Source organism: Herpailurus yagouaroundi, unplaced genomic scaffold (assembly GCF_014898765.1).
Source record: "Herpailurus yagouaroundi ecotype Mexico unplaced genomic scaffold, PumYag 198, whole genome shotgun sequence".
In the NCBI taxonomy this organism is placed as follows: domain Eukaryota; kingdom Metazoa; phylum Chordata; class Mammalia; order Carnivora; family Felidae; genus Herpailurus; species Herpailurus yagouaroundi.
Window position 1 is genome coordinate 33,725,483 of NW_024412429.1, and position 16,318 is coordinate 33,741,800.

The 16,318-nt window shown below is 40.5% G+C and overlaps 1 protein-coding gene across 2 annotated transcripts in view; it reads right to left on the bottom strand.

The window, feature by feature from the left end:
• ENPP3 (ectonucleotide pyrophosphatase/phosphodiesterase 3) overlaps positions 1 to 16,318 on the bottom strand; it is a 100,806-nt gene that overhangs the window by 83,983 nt on the left and 505 nt on the right. Inside the window, exon 2 of one of the 2 annotated variants that reach the window (XM_040449182.1) lies at positions 6,894 to 7,086. The gene's annotated coding sequence lies outside the window, so the exon portion shown is untranslated. Of the gene's footprint in view, positions 1 to 4,366; positions 4,754 to 6,893; positions 7,087 to 16,318 lie in introns of those variants that run through there. The other variant, XM_040449183.1, reaches the window with a different exon arrangement.

Here is a 16,318-nt window from a genome sequence, read left to right on the forward strand (position 1 = left end):
CATATAATTTTTCATAGTATTCCCTGATAATTGTTTGTATCTCTGAGGGATTGGTTGTAATCATTCCATTTTCATTCATGATTTTATCTATTTGGGTCATCTCCCATTTCTTTTTGAGAAGCCTGGCTAGAGGTTTGTCAATTTTGTTTATTTTTTCAAAAAACCAACTCTTGGTTTCGTTGATCTGCTCTACAGTTTTTTTAGATTCTATATTGTTTATTTCTGCTCTGATCTTTATTATTTCTCTTCTTCTGCTGGGTTTAGGCTGCCTTTGCTGTTCTGCTTCTATTTCCTTTAGGTGTGCTGTTAGATTTTGTATTTGGGATTTTTCTTGTTTCTTGAGATAGGCCTGGATTGCAATGTATTTTCCTCTCAGGACTGCCTTCGCTGCGTCCCAAAGAGTTTGGATTGTTGTATTTTCATTTTCGTTTGTTTCCATATATTTTTTAATTTCTTCTCTAATTGCCTGGTTGACCCACTCATTCGTTAGTAGGGTGTTCTTTAACCTCCATGCTTTTGGAGGTTTTCCAGACTTTTTCCTGTGGTTGATTTCAAGCTTCATAGCATTGTGGTCTGAAAGTATGCATGGTATGATTTCAATTCTTGTAAACTTATGAAGGGCTGTTTTGTGACCCAGTATATGATCTGTCTTGGAGAATGTTCCATGTGCACTCGAGAAGAAAGTATATTCTGTTGCTTTGGGATGCAGAGTTCTAAATAGATCTGTCAAGTCCATCTGATCCAATGTCTCATTCAGGGCCCTTGTTTCTTTATTGACCGTGTGTCTAGATGATCTATCCATTTCTGTAAGTGGGGTATTAAAGTCCCCTGCAATTACCACATTCTTATCAATAAGGTTGCTTATGTTTATGAGTAATTGTTTTATATATTTGGGCGCTCCGGTATTCGGCGCATAGACATTTATAATTGTTAGCTCTTCCTGATGGGTAGACCCTGTCACTATTATATAACGTCCTTCTTCATCTCTTGTTACAGCCTTTAATTTAAAGTCTAGTTTGTCTGATATAAGTATGGCTACTCCAGCTTTCTTTTGGCTTCCAGAAGCATGATAAATAGTTCTCCATCCCCTCACTCTCAATCTAAAGGTGTCCTCAGGTCTAAAATGAGTCTCTTGTAGACAGCAAATAGATGGGTCTTGTTTTTTTATCCATTCTGATACCCTATGTCTTTTGGTTGGTGCATTTAATCCATTTACATTCAGTGTTATTATAGAAAGATATGGGTTTAGAGTCATTTTGATGTCTGTATGTTTTATGCTTGTAGTGATGTCTCTGGTACTTTGTCTCACAGGGTCCCCCTTAGGATCTCTTGTAAGGCTGGTTTAGTGGTGACAAATTCCTTCCGTTTTTGTTTGTTTGGGAAGACCTTTATCTCTCCTTCTATTCTAAATGACAGACTTGCTGGATAAAGGATTCTCGGCTGCATATTTTTTCTGTCTAGCACACTGAAAATCTCATGCCAATTCTTTCTGGCCTGCCACGTTTCAAAAGAGAGATCAGTCACGAGTCTTATAGGTCTCCCTTTATATGTGAGGGCACGTTTACCCCTTGCTGCTTTCAGAATTTTCTCTTTATCCTTGTATTTTGCCAGTTTCACTATGATATGTCGTGCAGAAGATCGATTCAAGTTACGTCTGAAGGGAGTTCTCTGTGCCTCTTGGATTTCAATGCCTTTTTCCTTCCCCACTTCAGGGAAGTTCTCAGCTATTATTTCTTCAAGTACCCCTTCAGCACCTTTCCCTCTCTCTTCCTCCTCTGGGATACCAATTATGCGTATATTATTTCTTTTTAGTGTATCACTTAGTTCTCTAATTTTCCCCTCATACTCCTGGATTTTTTTATCTCTCTTTTTCTCAGCTTCCTCTTTTTCCATAACTTTATCTTCTAGTTCACCTATTCTCTCCTCTGCCTCTTCAATCCGAGCCGTGGTGGTTTCCAATTTGTTATGCATTTCGTTTAAAGCGTTTTTCAGCTCCTCGTGACTGTTCCTTAGTCCCTTGATCTCTGTAGCAAGAGATTCTCTGCTGTCAGCTATACTGTTTTCAAGCCCAGCGATTAATTTTATGACTATTATTCTAAATTCACTTTCTGTTATATTATTTAAATCCTTTTTGATCAGCTCATTAGCTGTTGTTATTTCCTGGAGATTCTTCTGAGGGGAATTCTTCCGCTTGGTCATTTTGGATAGTCCCTGGCGTGGTGAGGACCTGCAGGGCACTTCCCCTGTGCTGTGGTGTATAACTGGAGTTGGTGGGCGGAGCCGCAGTCAGACCTGATGTCTGCCCCCAGCCCACAGCTGGGGCCACAGTCAGACTGGTGTGTGCCTTCTTTTCCCCTCTCCTAGGGGTGGGATTCACTGTGGGGTGGGGTGGCCTGTATGGGCTACTTGCACACTGCCAGGCTTGTGATGCTGGGGATCTGGCGTCTTAGCTGGGGTGGGTAGGCAAGGTGCACAGGGGCAGGAGGGGCAGGCTTAGCTTGCTTCTCCTTAGGTGATCCACTTCAGGAGGGGCCCTGTGGCAGCAGGAGGGAGTCAGATCCGCTGCTGGAGGTTTGGCTCCGCAGAAGCGCAGAGTTGGGTGTTTGCGCGGAGCGAGCAAGTTCCCTGGCAGGAACTGGTTCTCTTTGGGATTTTGGCTGGGGGATGGGCAGGGGAGATGGCGCTGGCGAGCGCCTTTGTTCCCCACCAAACTGAGCTCTGTCGTCCGGGGCTCAGCAGCTTTCCTTCCCTTTGTCCTCCAGCCTTCCCGCTTTCTGAGCAGAGCTGTTAACTTATGACCTCCCAGACGCTAAGTCGCGCTTGCTGTCGGAACACAGTCCGTCAGGCCCCTCCGCTTTTTGCAAGCCAGACTCGGGGGCTCTGCTTGGCCGGCGAGCCGCCCCTCCGCCCTGGCTCCCTCCCGCCAGTCCGTGGAGCGCGCACCGCCTCGCCGCCCTTCCTACCCTCTTCCGTGGGCCTCTCGTCTGCGCTTGGCTCCGGCGACTCCGTTCTGCTAATCCTCTGGCGGTTTTCTGGGTTATTTAGGCAGGTGTAGGTGGAATCTAAGTGATCAGCAGGACGCGCGGTGAGCCCAGCGTCCTCCTACACCGCCATCTTCCTCCTGTCTGTGGATGCCTTTGGCAAAAGGTTCTCTGCACAGGATAGACTTAGAAATACCCCAAGTAGTTTTTTTCAATTTTCGTTTTTATTTTTTAAATCCTGAAGCCCAGTCCACTTCAACTGAATTAGAATCTTCTGGATCTGGGGCTAAAATATCCCTCCAAGCCATTTTATATGTAACCAAGTTCAGTGTAAACACTTTGTTTTGAGCAGCACATACACTTTTGAATTCTCTTTTGCAAATATTTACTACGGATTCTACTTAAACTTTAGGTTTAAGATAAGACTAGAGGACCTCTAGAGCTTGACTACTTGCCCAAGATCACCTTGGTTAGTGCTATCTCAGAAGTCAGATTCTGCCTGGTGTGGAAACTGCCGCTTCAGGGGGTACTGTTGTCATCATTGCTGTTGTAGCAAACAGATTGTAAGAAAGAAAAATCCAGTCTACACCACAATTTGTATCAAAATTAGGAGATTCCTAGGAATTATGGCTTTTATCTAGTTTTCTGACATATAGCTTCAATTTTTCTATTTGCACTTAAGACAATCTATCTAGTGTGCCTTGAGTCTCATTAACAGTGCTCTTACTTTTACCTTCCTCTCTGTGATGGTAGTTTTGCACATCAGTTTGGCTAAGCTACGGTACCCAGTTATTTAACCAAAAGCTAATCAAGGATATTGCCATGATGGTTTTTTTTTGTAAAGGTGGTAATATCTACAATCATTTGTCTTTTAATGAAAGAAGATTACCCTTAATAATGTTGGTGGCTTTCCATCCAGTTTCAGACTAAAAGAACAAGAAATTTTGCCTCAATATTACACCATCAGCCCAAGTTTCCAGCCTGTCAGCCTGCCCTGCCCTGTAAGTTTCAGACTTGCTAGCCCCCACAATCAAGTGAGCCAATTCCTTTCTCTCTCTCTCTCTCTTCTCTCTCTCTCTCTCTCTCTCTCTCTCTCTCTCTGTGTGTGTGTGTGTGTGTGTGTGTGTCTTTCTCTGTCCATCTCCCTCTCCCTCTCCCCCTCCCCCCCACCTCCACCTTGTTCTGTTTCTCTGGAGAATCTTGACTGATACATCCTTTGAACATCTCACATTTTTCCTTCTTTTTAAGACTTTACCTTATTTTAAACTCCCTTCCTTATTTGGCCCTCCAGGATCTATTATCTTGGTTTTTGTCTTCTTGATTTCTAACTCTTTGTCTTGGTATTTTCTATAATAATTTGTATACCTTGACTCCAGAAGTCTTACCTGGTACTGATACCCCAGTTGCACTCAAATGCTCCTTGCTGGTACTCTCCATGATGTCACTTGATTCTATACCAACTTTGTTCACCAGAATACCACCGACTCTGGCTCTGTTTTTTTGTTACTATATTCATTACCTCTCCCCACTGCCCAAACTTCCTTCCTCTCTGCTTCTACCCTCATCCTCTATCTTTTTTCAACCCTGAGAACACAAAAACACCAGATAAGAAAGTCAAGTGGCCTCTGATAAAGTCTTGCCTATCTCACTTACTGGTTGACTCTTAACACCAAATTCTACATTTTAAGGTGATCTGAAATTATCTCAAAATTACTAAATTAATGGAAAAATATCTTAGTCCTTCAGATCCTGAGGTGAGTAAACCTCAGGGAATTTACCTGAGACACTTACACGCAGGAGTAGTAGAGACGTTAGATTGTCCAGTCTCTAGTCATATTTTCTGCTATTAGCAATTCCCCTAAATGAACCCTAACCCCAACCTTTTTTGAGTGTCTCAAGTCTTAAAACTTATTCCCAACAGGGGCACCTGGGTGGCTCAGTTGGTTAAGCATCCAACTATGGCTCAGGTCATCATCTCACTGTTCATGAATTTGAGCCCCATGTCAGGCTCTGTGCTGATAGCTCAGTGCCTGGAGCCTGCTTCGGACTCTGCGCCTCCCTCTCTCTCTCTCCCCGCCCCCACTCATGCTCTGTCTCTGTCTCTGTCTCTCTCTCAAAAGTAAATAAACATTAAAAAGAAAAACTTATTCCAGTTCACCTGAGCATTGGACTCTGGACAAATCCACACCTTCCATGCAACTTAGACTTTGGAATACACTGTACAGTCACCTGGATCTGATCCTATTACTCTCTAAGTTACTTGAACCTTGTAAGCCACTGTATTCTTTACCCTTGTAAAAACTAGAACAATCTGCACCTTCTGGGTTCTCTGAAAGCTTCCCTGTGCAGACTGTAATACTTAATGGCCTAGAACACTTATGCTCTCAAAGGCAGCGATCATTACATCTCCTACCAATCATAAATATTTCTCACACTCTACAAGGTCCTTGTGCCCACAGAATACTGAGAACTTTTCTAAAATCAAAGAAAAAAACAGCAAGTATGCTGCTGTCTTGGGAAAGCCCCGGGGGCATGCCAACATCAACTTCCTTAAGGCTCATAAACCTGTCCTTCCTGGTTCCAGCACTAGAGCTTTGGTGGTAGTTGGACAAGCCAGACTGGGAAGGCCCAGAGAAACTGGATACACTGAGGGAGATGGTGAAGTTGAGGCAGATACTGGGCTCAGGCCCAGCAGTAGGAAGGAGTCCGTTAAAGTTGAAAGACTTCAAATAACACAATAACAGAGGGGCAGGTGGCCAACTTCAAGGAGGGCCTCTTTTAAGGAAAAGGCAAAAAAAACCTACAGAGAGGTTGACGAGCATGCCTAGCAAGCAAAAAGCTACCCTGATAGGCAGTTCCTTAGTATAGGAAAGGCAGATGCTAGTCTTTGGCCAGTGAAGATCCCATATTGGAGCTAATTCCAGGACTGGCAGTCCAGGTGGGACTGGTGTTAGCAATGCTGAACCAGGGCTGGAAGGCAACATTTTACCTGAAGGTCAAAAGCTCAGCGTGGGCCTCAGGACCCAAGTTCTCAAAACTGAAATATAAGTAAATAAATAAAGTGTCTGGGTTACTAGACATCCAAACGATGACTATAATAAAGTAAAATCAATTCCCATAGCTTGAGATCAATATTTTGCAGTACTATGTGTGTGAAATGACATTTTCCAACATAAAACACATAAAATCTCATTGCCAATAAACACAGTTGAACATTTATAATCAACTTAGAGATAGGGAACAGTAATTTTGAACCTCGGGTAAATAAAACATTTTCTCTATAATTATTGTGTTTTGAATTTTATCAATAAAAAATTGCAAAAATTTATTTAACTTAGTATATAAACATGCACGCATCTCTGATTTTATATACATAACTACATAATATCTTTAGTTTTGCTTTTTGGCTCACAATGTTTAAAATATTTACTAACTGGACCTTTACAGTATTGCTAATCCCTAATCTACCCCTAAATTCTCCCAAGTTTCAAAGACTGCCACTGACTTACCCAGCCACTAACGTACTTACCCAGAGAAACATGCACCAGCCTGTCATTTGAACCACCAATTACCACCTCTTGTGATTCAGAAGTCAGGAAGCTGGTCTGATGCCTCCTAAAGCATTGCAATTATTTTCTACTGAATAATCAACATTTCTAAGGTCGTCTCTAGGTCCTGGAACACTATTTCTCTTACCTTGTCTCAAGTGCAGAAATATGGCCCAGTAATGTCAGAATTCTAAGACTCTTTCCTATTCACTTCAAAACTCAGAAATAATTTTACTTCCAAAAATTTTCCAAGCTTTAGTAGGCTCTTCGTGTTTTCAATGTTCTCAAGTGGACCTCATTTGTGACTGAAGTTCTAGAGACATCTCCAGAAAGACATCCTAAAACTAGAGGGCTATCATACTACCTGAGTTCTCCAAGGCTATCCAAGGTCTATGAACGTATAGGCTGTGGGTTTGTTCTACTTCTCTGAAGCCTGGAAGGAATTGAATTATTTCCCAAAACTCTGGAATCTCTCTGGCATGTCAGCTCCATGCAGGCAGGAACAAGTTCAGTTTTGGCTTGCCATTTGGTCCATTATCTGTCACAATGGCCAGCACCTAGAAGACATTCAATAGACACTTGTTAAGTAAATCATTAATGGTTTCAGAAACAACCTGGGAGGTCTAAGCCCACTCTCATAAATGTCTAATAAACCAAATTATAATAAATTATGATAACTTTATTAGATATAACTTTGTATGTGATCCACATCTTTTCCTACATCTATAGCATTTCAGAAATAGCTATCACTTCAGAGGTAAGACTTGCCCATGAAATAAAAGCCCTTTGGATGCTTTCATTTAATTCAGAGTAAGAAATAACAACTGAGCACCATCAAGCCCTAGATTTTATGCCAGGTGATGCAAGAATGTTTAGCATCTACTCTAAAGATCTTCTGTCTGGTAGAAGAGACATTTTTAACCATAATACAGTGTGATATGTGCTATCTTAGTTGCATTAATGAAGTGCTACGGGAATGGAGGAGGAAATAATTGAAATTTTCTCAGAGACAGGGTGCCTGCGTGACTCAGTTGATTAAGCATCAAACTTTAGCTCAGGTCATGATCTCACGGTTCGTGGATGTGAGCCCCGTGTCGGAATCTTTGCTGACAGCTCAGAGCCTGGAGTCTGCTTCAGATTCTGTGTCTCCCTCTCTCTCTCTGACCCTCCTTTGCTCACACTCTGTCTCTCTCTGTCTCTCAAAAATAAATAAAAATGTTAAAAATTTTTTTTTAATTTTCTCAGAGAATTCAGAAAGGTATCAACATTAGTTTGCTAGGACTGCCATGACAAAATACCCCAGGTTGGGTGGCTTAAAATACAGAAATTTATTTTCTCACAAGTCTGGAAGCTGGAAGTCCAAGATCAAGTTGATGTAGAGCTGGCTTCTCCTAAGGCCCCTCTCCTTGGCTTACAGATGACCACCTTCTCTCTATGACTTTGCATGGCTGGCTCTCTGTGCATGCACATGTCTGATGTCTCTGTCTGCATCCCAATCTTCTCTCCTTCAAAGGACACTAGCCATATCGGTTAGGGCCTACCCTATTGACCTCATTTTAACTCAATTACCTTTTTAAAGACTCTGTTTCCAAATACAGTCCTATTCTACAGTACTAGGACTTCAACATATGAATTTTAGGGAAACAAATAATGCCATAACTTAAGAGGTAACATTTCTAATAAACATTATCTGACATAAAAAGTAACTCAAGCACTATTGCTGAGTAGCAGGATCATAAGTCCCATCACCCATGCCATTTATGTTTAGAGAACAGTCTTTCCCAGGTTTTGTGCACCTGCATGTGTAGGCTTCAAGGGAAGGTCAGTGAGCTACTTGAAATTATGCACAAACTTGAATTTGTGAATATGTGTATGCATATGGATATGTGTGTATTTGCTTTCTCTATAGCTTACATCAGGCAAAGAGCTAAACCTTGTAGAAAACACTTTAAAGGAGATAACAGGACCAACATGGCATGAGAAATGAGACAAAACCAAATTGAAGGACATTCTGCAAAACTATTTACCTGGAATATTCAAAAATGTCAATTTTATGAGATGGGGACAGGGAGGGGTTACAGAACTGTAATTTGAAAGGAGGCTACAGAAATCTAACAACTAAATGCAAGATGAGATCCCTGATTGGATCCTGGAAAAATAAAATGAAAAAAAAAAAAAAAAAAAGATCATTGAAGGACAGTATGGAGATAATGGAGGAAATGTGAGTGTGGATGCATTCCAGGTAATAGTATTATATTGATGTATAATTTCCTGAGTGTGATGAGTGTATTGTGGCTAGAAAATTTGGGTCCCACATGCATGACTTTCAGAAGGCACATGGTGAAATATTTCAGGTTGAAGTTATGAGTCTGTAAATAATTCTCAAATAGTTCACAGAGAGATAATTAGATTGGTGGAGAGAGGGAGAGGGACAGAGAAAAGTGAGAGAGAGGAAGAGACAGATAAATAGTAAATGTGGTAAAATGTTTAAAATATGTGTTGATTGAAAAATTCTTCAAATTTTCTCCATGTTTTAAATTTTTCAAAATAAAAGTTTCGGGGAAAAGGAATAGTTTTTTGAGGAAGCTAACGGAGGATCTGCTCTCCTCCATCTTCCAAAAGAGGGAGTATATTGAGGAAGAGGAAGTCATGAAGCTGAGCACACAGAAGATGTTATGTAGGAGAAGGCGAAAGAGAATCACCAGGATGCTATCTGTCCCCTCCCCCAACACACACACACACACACACACACACACACACACACACACAGTAGTCGTGTGGCAGGTATGACAACAGCCAATCCAGACAGGCAGAGGATCCAGGAGGATGTCCCTAACAGGAAGATGAAGTTTATAAATACCTTACGTGTCTAGTTCCTGAGAGGAGATTTACATCTCAGGCAGAGGTTTCTGGATGAATTAGCAATAGTCACATCCAAAACTAAGCAAAGAAGAAAACCAAACCAAACCAAACAAAACAAAACAAAAAAACCCACAAGACAATTATTAACTCCAAATACAAAACAAAAAATTGTACAGAAAAGGAAAATGCAATCACAATGCACTGTGTTGCTAAGTTGTAAATAATAGCTACAGAGTCAGAACAGTATGAATGGTCTGCAATTATCTACACAACAAATTCTGATATATGAGTAGGTTGGAGAAGGAGGAAATGTGAGTCATGTCCAAGAACACTAAATGTTTGTCTTTCACGGTAACAAGTTGAAATATAATATCTAAAACTGAAACAGCAAGAAATAGTTGCAATGAAGCATGATATTTAGAAAAAGAATTGCAAGTGACTGACTTCTGAGAAAGGGAAGTTAAAGATGAGGAGGAGTTTGGTTGAAAACTTATTTTTTTAACATAAGCTTTGGAGAATTTTTCATTTTTTTAAATATTTACGGATAGTATTTTGAAAAATAATAACAGCAAAAAGGAATTAAGAATTATATTAATAGGGGCGCCTGGGTGGCACAGTCGGTTAGGCGTCCGACTTCAGCCAGGTCACGATCTCGCGGTCCCTGAGTTCGAGCCCCGCGTCGGGCTCTGGGCTGATGGCTCAGAGCCTGGAGCCTGTTTCCGATTCTGTGTCTCCCTCTCTCTCTGCCCCTCGCCCGTTCATGCTCTGTCTCTCTCTGTCCCAAAAATAAATAAACGTTGAAAAAAAAATTAAATAAAAAAAAAAGAATTATATTAATAGTATTATAAATTCATTTCATGGTGTTTAACCAGAAAATTAAAGTTTTTAATTCTGGACAACACAGTGAACACTACTAGTATGAGTCAAAGTACTGTTTGAATCAAATCATCTCTATAGAAATAAAATGATCCAGGAAAAATGACGTTTTTACATGGCAAAAATAAATGATAAAAATCAAAATCCTTTAGGCTGTGAAATCTGTGTGGTATGATTTAGAAAATGATACATTTGGAGTTAAAAATCCATTCTTTCAAAAGAAAGAAAAAAGAAGTTGCTGGGATTGGAGAAATTTAAACTGTGAGTCTGTAGGAAAGGAAAAGCCAAAGAAGGATCTAAAGTCAAAGAGTTACATGATGGAAGATGTGCTTTCAGAATATTTACCTGGATCTGGAGAATAGAGTAGACTGGAATGGGGAGGGATGAAAATAGAGGCACCTCGTAGGTATGGCTGTCGCATTCCTAGAGCGAAGTGACAAGCTCAGTGAAACCAATGGAAACAGGGAGGTGTTGGGTTTGAGAAATATGACAGCAACACCTCTGAACTTAGAGACCAATTCTAAACTAGTAGAAGAGGGATGCCCTTGGCAGAGAGGGGCACCAGAAGTGTCTAGTGTTCTGGAAAGATGACAAGTTAGGTTTTGGACCTAATAAGGTTGAATTCTTTAGGGAACATACATGTTGAAATCTTCAGCATCGAAAGTGAAGAGGCTACCTTCTAGGAAAGAAGTCTCTACTCTATTTTTCTAAGTATCCCTTTAAAATAAATAGTCAATCTCTTCTATCTCTTTAGGTAGCCAATATTGACAGTTAGGCATTTAGATTAGTTTTCTGTGGCTGCTGTAGCAAATTGCCACAAACTTAGTGGCTTAGTACAACACAAATTTATTTTAAAGTTCTGTTTGTTACAAGTGTGATACAGGTCTCACTGGGCTGAAACCAAAGTGTCAACAGAGCTGGGTTCCCTTCTGGAGGCTCTCAGGGGAGAATCGGGTTCATTAACTTTTCTAGCTTCTGGAAGCCACTCACAGTCCTTGGCTAATGGTTCCCTTTCTGCATATTCTAAGCCAGAAATCTCACATCGCTTTGACTATTCTTTCTTAGTCACATCTTCTGATTCTCCGACTCCCACTTCTACTTTTAAGGATCCTTTTGATTACATTGGATCTATTCAGATAATCCAGGGTAATCCCCCTTGTTTATGGTCAGGTGATTAGCAATCTTAATTCCATATGCAACTTTAATTCCCCTGTGCCATGAAATCTAACATCTTTTCAGGCTCTGGGGATTGGGACATGGAAATCCTTGGGGGCAATTATTTTGCCCATCAGAGGCAAAAATACTTCCATACTTTCTCCTGATACATGCGAACACATGTCTATACAGATAGATAGTGGTTGACGTTTTCTTTCTTCCCTTCCTCCCTTCTTCTCTTCCTCCCTCCTTCCCTTCTTCCTTCCTCCCCTCCCAGGCTTTCTCCCTTCTCTCCTCCCTTCTTTCCTTCCCAAGAGAAGTGGAATTGTGGTGTGTGTAGTTAAAAAGAGCAGTCATCAAGATTATCCTCACTTTTGACACCCATTCCAAGTTTGGGAGTCCCTAAGACAACACTTAGGTTTGATAATTTTCTAGAAAGACTCATGTTATACCCATGGGTATGGCTTATTATAACTAAAAGATACAGATGGATATCAGCCAAGGGAAAAAGGCACATAGCACAGGTTCCAGGGAAGTTCCAGTTGTTCTCCTCCCATGAAGTTGTGGACAGCATCACTTTCCTGGCATCAATACATGACAACATACATGAAACATTACTGACCAGTAAAGTTTGCTTGAGCCCAGTGTCCAGAGATTATTGGGGATCCATCATGCAGGTATGGCTGACACCCATGTAGCCAAACTCAACCTCCAGTGCCTCCAGAGGTTGACCTCATGAGCCAACCTTCCTCACTCCAAATCACACTGTCAGACTGTTTGGGGTAACCCAAGGGCCCCAGGAAAACCAAAACACTTCTATCAGGCATGACATTCAAAGGGATTAAACATTATCCTTCAGAATTCAAGGGCAAAGGCCAGATCTCTTTTTGGTCAAAGTTAAATTCTTTTCCTATTGAGGATCATATAATCCTCATTACTGCACAATGTCTTCTGTCCCCACTCCTGCATTACATCACAAAAACCTACACTGAGATGGTTAGATGATGTTCCTTTATAAGATTTCCCAGAGCAGCTCTCCAGTGATATCCTTCCAGTCTTATAACAACAGGATAATTTCCTCTTTAACTATCCACGCATTAAGCAAAGATTCAATGTCTCCACCAAAGGTCTTATCCATGAGATAAGGATTTGCTCCCACCTTTCTTTTTTAAGTTTATTTATTTATTTTGAGAGAGACAGAGACAGTATGAATGGTGGAGGGTGACAGAGAGAGAGAGACAGAGAATCCCTAGCAGGGATTCCGCACTGACAGTGCAGAGCCGGATACAGGCTCCAACCCACAAAACTGTGAGATAGTGACCCGATCGAAAACCAAGAGCCGGACACTTAACTGACTGAGTTACCCAAGCACCTCTCCCATCTTTTAAATTTATATTATAGTTTTCCTACACAACTTGAACACTGCTAATGGTCCCAGCCATCTTGGAATGAAGGAGTTCTAAAAAGCGCATAAATTCCCAAGAGCTATTGATGCTTGATAGCTTACCGTATGCCTGATGCTAGACTGAATCCTTTGAACACATTCACTTTTCTTACCCACAGGAGTTAGGTGTTTTGCAGATAGTAAAATTGAAGCTTCAAGAAATTAAGGGGTTTGCTACTTGTTTAGTTAAGTGGGATGCGTCAGGATGTGAACCTAGGCTATCTAATGCCAGAGTCCATTTGTCTTGAGTGAGTCTGTGTGTAACTACAACTATATATGTAGACTCAGGTCACTCAGAAAGATTGACATGGGAGCTTAACAGACTCTTCCAGTCTTCGTGTCATCTCCATTCCATGTGAAAACCCCATCTCTAGCCTTTGCATTGGGGAGACTGTTCTCAGGTTAATTAACTTTACTTCTCGCTCCAGAATCTAGAAAGAACAGGCTTCCAGCATTCCTGGTCTAGCATCCTCTACCCTGCTCCTGTCATCCATGTGCAATGGTTCATTCCCCAGAAGTAGGTCAAAGTTGCCCGCCTCAAAAACCACCAAATGCTGATTCCTCACCAATGGGATTTTTATGGGTAAGCTAATGGGATTTTCATTTCATTGATGACTCCGTGAGATAATTTATCTGATTGGAACCTGGAACCCAGCCTACTCTCCACACCTTCCTTTACAATATCAATAGTCTTTCATTCATCATTTATTCATTCATTCATTTTATGACATTATACTACAATTTGGAATAGAAAACATGACTATACAGATGATACCTTTATGTTGCTCACAGACTTATGGAGTATTCCTCCTCTCTACTTCCTTCCTCCCAAGGTCCTAAATGACTTCATCTTTACCCTCAACATGTAGGGTTTCCGACTCCTCATTACATTTGCTATCTCCATTCCTTAGGGAGGTAGGTGTACCCCCAGACCCTCAAATCTAGCCCAGTATTTCTTCTAAACCATATGCTTATTATTATTTTTTGTGTCTTTCTTATAATTTATAAACCCAAAGCAGTCATCTCATCAGCTGCTGACTCAGACTCCACACTGTGGCTTTCAGGGCCCTCCAATTCTGAAAGGTGTCTACCCTGGCCTCACTCTCCGGGCTGATCAAACTGTTTATCTTGAGTCCAGCACTAACAATGATCTGAATGTACCAGATTCAAGCATACCTCCAGCCAGTCCTTTCCTTGTATGCTTTTTTTCCCCCCTTGTAGTGAACGTTTAGTGATTTGACATTTTCTGCTAAGGAAATTATATGCCATTTTATAGAAATTTCAAGCTAAGGATTTAGAGGAATATTTTAATTGAATGGACTGACTCTTGGTTATGGCATACAGAATTAACAAAACCACTCTGTCACTGAGGACTGGTATCATTAAATACTGCTGAAAAAGTAAAAGACCTAAATAAATGGAGAGATCCACTGTGTTTGTGGACTAAAAGACTCAATATTATTTAGGTATCAATTATCCCAAAATTACTCTACATATTCAATTTAATCCCAATAAAAATTCTAGGTTTGTTTTTTTTTTGTTTTTTTGTTTTTTTGGTTTTTTTTTGGTCAAATTGAGAAGCTGATTCTAAAATTTATATGGAAATGCAAAGACATAGGGGCGCCTGAGCGGCTCAGTTGGTAAAGCACCCAACTCTTGGTTTCTGCTCAGACCATGATCCCAGGGTCCAGAGATAGAGCCCCGCTTTGGGAGTGCTGGGCACAGAGCCTATATTGAGATTTTCTCTCTCCCTCCTTCTGCCTTTCCCCCACTCACATGCATGCACTCTCTCTCTCTCAAAAATAAATAATTAAAATTTAATTTTTTTTTAAATTCAGAATGAGAAATGAATAATATATTTGGGGTTCCTGGATGGCTCAGTCCATTGAGCATCCAACTCTTGATTTAGGTTCAGGTCATGATCCAAAGATCCTGGGTTCCAGGCCCTCCTCTGGCTCCTTGCTGAGCATGAAGCCTGCTTAAGATACTCTCTCTCTCCCCCCCCCTTTCTCTTCCCCCCTCTGTCTCTCAACAAAAAAATTAAAAAAGAAATGAGCAAAGGACCTAGAATAACCAAACTAAGCTTGAAAAAAATAATAAAACTGGAGAACTTAGGCTACCCTATTTTGAGACTTGCTAATAAGCTACAGCAATTGAGACAATATGATACTGGCATAACAGTTGGAACCCTCACACATTTGTAGTATTAGAATATAAAAATGGTAAAAACCATTTTGGGGAACTGTTTGGCAATTTATTATAAAATTAAACATATACTTCCCATATGACCCCAAAATTGTGTTCCTAGGCATTTACCTAAGAGAAAAGATAGCATACGTCTGCTTGAAGACTTGCTCAAGAATGTTTATAGCAACTTTAATCAAATTATTCAAAAACTGAGAATAATCTAAATGCCTCCTAACAGGTGAATTGATAAATAATCTGTAGTATATTACAGATTGACATACATGGATGGTCCTCCAAATATACAGTTATGTGAAAGAAGCTAGGCACAAAAGAATACATACTGTGTGATTCCAGTTATATAAACTTCAAGAACATGCAAATTAATTCATGGTTACATAAGTTAAAACAGTGTTTGGGGGTTTGGCTGCAAAGGAACACCAGGAATTTCCTGGTGTGATAAATATACTCCATCTCTTCACTGAATTGGCAGTTGGACCAGTGTAAACATTTGTCAAGATTCATGGATCTGTACATGCAAAATGTATGTATTTCATTGTTTATAGATTACACATCAAATGAAGAGATTAATATCAGGGGAAACACATGAAGGTATAGGAATAGATGGTCAATTTTTATTCAATGGATGGAACATCAGCAAGCATGTTATAAAAATTAATTTGCATTTGGTTACAAAAAAATATAATTCTTTCTTGACCATTCTTCCTTTTTAACTATACAAGCCCTGGCCAATATTGAGATTTCAAGCATTGGCTAAGAACACACTCATTTGGAAACAGAGTGAAAGCCTGGAAGTCTGCTAGACAGTAACTGAAAACTGTCTTAAAAGTGTATCTGGGGCCATCTGGGTGGCTCAGTCGGTTAAGGGTCCGACTCTTGATTTCGGGTCAGGTCATGATCTCAAGGTTCTTGACATCAAGTCCTGCATTGGCTGTGCTGACAGGCTGACAGCGGGAACCTGCTTGGGATTCTCTCTCTCCACCCTTCTCCTTGTCTCTGCCCCTCCTCACCCCAAACAAACTTAAGAAAAGGTGCATCTGATCAAAGATAGTCCAAAATAAGATAGTCTGTTTAGCACACAAAAATAACTCTGGTCTGTCCTTCTAGCTTGGATATTTTACAAAATTGATTACTGCATTATGGTTCATTAAGTACCTAACATTGTGTCTAGCTCTGAGCAAAGGGTGAACAAATATTTCATAAATGAAGTACTCCACTACTTATGCACCAAGGTGTTAAATGAAGAT